This window comes from Pungitius pungitius, chromosome 1, assembly GCF_949316345.1.
Source record: "Pungitius pungitius chromosome 1, fPunPun2.1, whole genome shotgun sequence".
NCBI classification, from domain to species: Eukaryota; Metazoa; Chordata; class Actinopteri; order Perciformes; family Gasterosteidae; genus Pungitius; species Pungitius pungitius.
The window spans coordinates 18,195,723-18,201,912 of NC_084900.1; the positions used below are offsets into that span (position 1 = coordinate 18,195,723).

A 6,190-nucleotide genomic window follows, 5' to 3' on the forward strand; every position below is an offset into this window, starting at 1 on the left:
ATTCTGTGTGTTACATGTAAAAGACGAATAAATGGATTCAATTGAGAATGTGATAAAGGCAGTGCTGCCACAACTAGATGGTGAGAGACTGAAGGCGGTTGTTGTTGAGTTGGTGTCCAAGTTTGGAGTGGAAACACCAGATGATCTTCAGTTCATCACGGAGGGAGACATTGGACATCTTCTAACACCGATTCAGTGCAGAAAAATCATTAATGGCTGCAAAAGGGGTAAGCATTTCGATGTAGTGGCTTATTTTGCTCTGCTATGTATGTACATGTTTAAGTTGTTTGTTGCTCAAATGATTCCAATAAGCTTGCAGCATAGTTGCAAATATTCTTCTCGCTTTTGTTTTTGTATCCAGATCAAACAACATCAACCATGGCCACATCTTTACCTGAGACCGAAAATAGTGCTTCCTCCAGCATTTCGTATTTTACCAGTTCACAGGAGAACAGCATTTGGTTGGACACTTTTGTGGTGCCATGGGACAAAATGAGGCCCACTCTCAGAAGAGCCATCGACAATAATAATAGACCAGAGGTAGAAGATCGCAGACACATGGTGAAAGTCATCGTCGATTCCATGAGAGAACACTGCTTGAACCCCACAAGAAAAGACTGCACAGCAGTAGCAAAAGGTATAACCCAGAAATATCCTGTGAGCTTTTTAGATAAAACTGATGAGGGAGAAATAATTGGATGCGGATACTTCAGTTTACTGAATCAGCTCAAGACCAGAGTTGAGTATGTCAACAGAGGCAACACCCTCTCCCGTCTCAGGAAGCCCAGGTGCTCTCAGACCAGTGATGATGACCAGCCGGCAGTTGCCAAATGTGCCAGAATTGATAGTTATGGGTGTGTTAGCTGGCAGCCACAGGAGAACCCAGAGGGAGAAACATCAGCCTCACTTGAAGAAAAGAGGAAAGAAATGGTGGAAATATTCAATCAAGAGGGGCTAAGAGCAAGTGAGAGAGGGAGAGTAGAGGAGCTAATGGCAATCACATATATAAAACAAAGAGAAGACATAAATGCAAGCCCATCCCCCACTATTCTGGACTTAAGCAAGCGGTGGCCATTTTTCCAGTCTTGGAAGTTTTTACTTTCCCACTTCACCACTCTCACTGGTGTTGAACTGTACACCAGACTGAATGAAGATTTGGACAAAAAGGGGAAGAGGCTCCTGGAGTTCTTCAGTGGTCAGATGATGAAGTGGAGTAAGGACATTAAAACTGTTCTTAAAGAAGCCTTGAAGGAGGATAGAGAGGGCACGGATGGTCTTGCCGCGATGCTGGTCATGATGGCATATTTCAAGGAAGCAGACGATGGCCTTTTTGTCCTAGCTGATGTAAGTTTTCATATGTATATGTAATTTTTTACCTGCTTACAATTCATTTTTTTTGTCTTGTACAGTAGGCCAAAATAGGGAGAAATCTGGGGTCTATGCAATGTAGTAAATCATTTTTTGGTATACACGATTGCATCGTTCTGCACGTTCATGAACTGTACATTACATTTTTTTATTTATTGCTTGTTGGCCATAATTAAAACCTAAACTAAATTCTAGATTGAAATATTTGCAGGCAACAACGACGCCTGCTGATGCCGAGATGGAATGCTCACTTCCCACCACCCCGAGGCTCATTGTGTTAGGTAAAACTCTTATTAAATAAAATGTCTGAGAAAGATAAATACAATTAGGTAGACATACATAATATACAGATAACTCTTAAATAGTACAAATTTAATGATTCATTGGGTCTTATTTTCAATTACACACAGGATAAAAATTTAGAAGAATGTAAACCTTATTGAAACACCGTCAGACATATTGAATTTCTTGTTTTGTTTTTTGCAGGAGAAACCGCATGGTCTGCGAACCGGTGGATGCTGTCGATAGAAGGCCGTATTGTGATCGCACATTCACCACCCATACCAGATTTCCCAACTGCCCTCGCTGTCTTGTTCGCCAGTTTTTACGTCTTCAACATAGAGTATCAGGCGGAAGCCGCCACAACGCTGGAATTTGTTCAGAGGTATCTAAATTAGTATTACGTATCAAGTATTGGAGTACAAAAATGAGGGGGGGAAAACTAGTAACATTGGACACTCACACATTCATGCACATCAAGGCTATTGGCAGGACTCTGGTTGACACGACCGTGTATTTCTGGGAGTATCAGATACTGTATGCATGAGTTAGACAGTAATTTCTGTGAGGGCCACCAGGTAATTTGGCCAGTTCTTAAGCCTTAAACATATAAGGCTGTAAAAAATGTCTTTTGTGTCTGTTTTGTATAACAGACTTTCACATGAAATGCAGGTCTCAAAACTGGCTCATTCCAAATATTAACATCCTTTTTCCTTTATTAGGTTCCTTGTCAGGATCAACCCAGACTCCAGCAAATGTGGTGCCAAATTCAAAAAGAGCGGGGAAACCGGAAGACTGGTTAAACGCAAAAGCTCAGGCATGAACCAACGCGTCCTATCATTCATGAGGGACTTCTCCATGTTCAACCTGCTAAATGATTAGATGGAGGTGAGGCTTGTATAATGATCTTGCCTTTAAATTAAGGAGTTAACTGTTTCTTTATTTATACATGAAGAGGTTCCTATTTGTTTTGTTTTTTTTATTTGATTTTTTTTATTATTTCTTTCAATGTTAATGTTCATGTTAAATGTGATATTAGCCTCCACAATAATTTGATTAGCTAAAATTGTTTTTGTTAAATTTGCCTCCAAAATGTGGATGGAAATTTCATTTGCAAATAAACCTGCATGGAGTGAAGAAATTTCAATGTCTGTGGGTCTTCGTTACTAAGTTCCTGATAGTTGGATCGAGTGGTGTCTAGTCCGATATAGAACCAGCCGTTATTGTATTGAATACTGAATTTTATTCTGCAGCTGAAACGGTGTTACCATAAAAGAGACCGTACCACTTATTTTACAGGTCAAACTCTAACCCGTGAACAAAATTACACTACTTGGAGATGGGATTTATATTGCGATTTCAAACACAATTACTATTACAAGAAATATCTTGGTACATTTTTAATTTGTTTCACAATCAAAAAGCTATTCAAAAATACATTAGTAACAATTACGATATTATACTGTGATTCATTTTACAGTGAGTTACTTGTCACTAGCTGCCAGTTGATAACTGGGATTCTTTTCACAGTAGTATATTGTGATTCATTTTACAGTGAGTTACTTGTCACTAGCTGCCAGTTGATAACTGGGATTCTTTTCACAGTAGTATATTGTGATTCATTTTACAGTGAGTTACTTGTCACTAGCTGCCAGTTGATAACTGTGATTCTTTTCACAGTAGTATATTGTGATTCATTTTACAGTGAGTTACTTGTCACTAGCTGCCAGTTGATAACTGTGATTCTTTTCACAGTAGTATATTGTGATTCATTTTACAGTGAGTTACTTGTCACTAGCTGCCAGTTGATAACTGTGATTCTTTTCACAGTAGTATATTGTGATTCATTTTACAGTGAGTTACTTGTCACTAGCTGCCAGTTAATAACTGTGAATTTCACAGTTCGTTCGTTACAGTGTGATCTAAAATGTGACTGCTGTCATTTCACCTTCTGTATCGACGAGTCCAATACGACATGTGCACTGTGAGCATTTACGCTCTCCGACGGACCTTTAAGAGACGGCTATTGGTGGAATATTTCATGTGTGTGTGTGTGTGTATTACAGCTGTGCCACAAATCTGAGCCTTTTACTGGTGACAGAGTCATTGGAGCTGGCTCCTCTCATAAAACATGATGCACATGGACTCCAGTCCCGTTCTTAACTTTACTGGACACACACACACACACACATAAAGCTCAGCCGAGTGTGTGCATTAGGATGACTTTAGGGGGCGGCTTCCTGTGTCGTTTGTGAATCCATGATAAGTAGAGTGATAACGACGCTGAGGTAAAGATGGCTACCTGCTAAAAGCACAGCATCGTTTTACGTGCACACCACAAAACACATACTAGACTCTTCCTCCTCCTCCACCCCTCTACTGCCCTCTTCCATACGATTTCTCCTGACAACCATCTTTTATAGGCTTCATCCATGGAAATATTTGTTATAAAATATGTGATATATATTGTGTAGTAAATGAGTAAATAATTGGATATGGGATAGCTTCTACAAATTTCTATATGTCATAATTTCATTTTATACATGTATAAATTCACATATGTATATACAAATATACACTGCTTGAAAAAATAAAGGGAATACTTTGAAACACATCCAATCTCAGTGTGAAAAACAGATCCAGTGACAGTTTACATGTAAATTGAGCACATCAGTGTTCAACTGGTTCTTATAAAAGTCTATTCACATGATGGTTTTTGTGTGTCATTTGAAAACAAATTTGATTTGTGTGTAGAGTTCTGAGAGTATGAGGCATGCTTTAGGAAACAATCAAGAAAAACTATAAAGCCTTAAGAACGAAGGGATGTCACATCTTTGGATGGAAATAGTTTCAGCCTACAGAGCACTTCATTTTAGGTCAGGTGATCGCGAGGGCCATTCAATGGTATCAGGAGGAACCTGGGACCTTCTGCACCAGTGTGTGGTCTGACCACGGGTTCAAGGATCTACAGTATGTGTCCTGCTGATGGGTTGAGGACCTCCTATGGCCCTGCCATCTCCTGTTCTGGAGATTGTGTTGGGAGACACATCAAATTTCCTTGCAACAGCACGTGTGGACGCTCCTTTCCTTTTGGAGCGGTGTACACACACACACACACACACACACACACACACGTGATACGTCTATCACATATATCAATATATAGAGAGAGAGATATGTCAATGTATCCTCATATATACCCATATATAGATTTATAGGGGAGCTGTTGATTGGTATTGACTCAGGGGTGGGGGGGGGGGCTTTAAGCAAGCATATTCAACCGATATAATTAGAGGATTGGGGGGCGGGCCTAACACCATTAGAGTAGAGAAGTTTTCCACTGGTTACCCTGCTGTCTCAACGTCCAGCCAATCACCTCCTCTGTTGCTCACCGACCCGACCCGGCGGGTGCTATGGAAACGCAGAAGCCTTGTCCTGCCGATGCCTATGGGTGCTCATTCACCATGTCAAGGAGGTCAGGGAACCTTTGATGATCAGCAAACACATAAATATCCGCTGATGCACAAACTACAGCTCCCAGAAGGCCTCACCAATCACCCAGGTGAGGGTGTTTCTGGCAGGACAGGAGGAGAGAGGGGAGGAGAGGAGAGGGAAGGAGAGGAGAGGGGAGGGAGGGAGGGAGGGAGGGAGGGAAGGAGAGGAGAGGAGAGGGGAGGAGAGGAGAGGAGAGGAGAGGAGAGGAGAGGAGAGAGCATACGGCTGGAAGGAGCTCTGAGAACTGTGAGAACCCGGACTGGAGAACCGCTTAAAGTACCAAACAGACACAGGAGGATTTATAGGAAGAAGACTCGTTAAAGCCGTTGAAACCGAAGAGATGTTGAGTTTTTTAAAATAATTTTCAGCTGAAGGAACTATTATCTCCTCTTGGCAGCTTTTTGATTAAGAGACTTTGCTTATTTACCAGATCTGGGGAACCTTTGGTTTTTGTTACTTAACTTTTGTTCTTGAACAACCACAGATGACCCTGCAATAATGACTTCACATGAAATTACAATATATGTAACATATATTAATATTATAGTAACATAATCCCAAAAATTCAACTTCATTAATCAAATAGCCCATTTGCTTTAGAATGACTGCCTCTAAGGAAGGTAGAAGCTCTCTCAGCACTGAAACAGGTTCTGGCCCAATGATGACTGGTACACCTGAGCTGAATCTGTCATTATAGCAACGGGCCTAAACTGGTTGAGACATGGCAGCCGAGTTCATCAGCAACCACCCGTTAATGGCTGCAGAATCTGGGCCCAATCTGGGGTCATAGAAACGGCCCTATTCAGGCTAAGACATGGCAGCTGGATTTATTGGCAGCCAGCACTGAAAACGGTTGTGACCCATTGACAGCTGCCGAACTTGTGCCGAATCTCGACCCGGACTGGACCCGACGTGTTTTTTCCGGCACGCCGAGCTCAAGCCGGATCTGGGCCAGGTCATTTTGGCTACCTGGGTTCCCACCCGTTGATCCTGTTTATGAAGGGAGTGCCTGCTCTAACACCACAGTGGCTCCAGTTAGCAGGTAGAT

At 41.6% G+C, this 6,190-nt stretch overlaps 1 long non-coding RNA gene across 1 annotated transcript; it reads left to right on the plus strand.

The window, feature by feature from the left end:
• The first annotated feature begins 1,211 nt into the window (after window positions 1-1,211).
• LOC119197705 (uncharacterized) lies at window positions 1,212-1,967 on the plus strand. Its single transcript, XR_009956618.1, has 3 exons — window positions 1,212-1,344; window positions 1,580-1,649; window positions 1,855-1,967. It is a non-coding gene; the product is annotated as an uncharacterized LOC119197705 (long non-coding RNA).
• The last annotated feature ends 4,223 nt before the right edge of the window (window positions 1,968-6,190 follow it).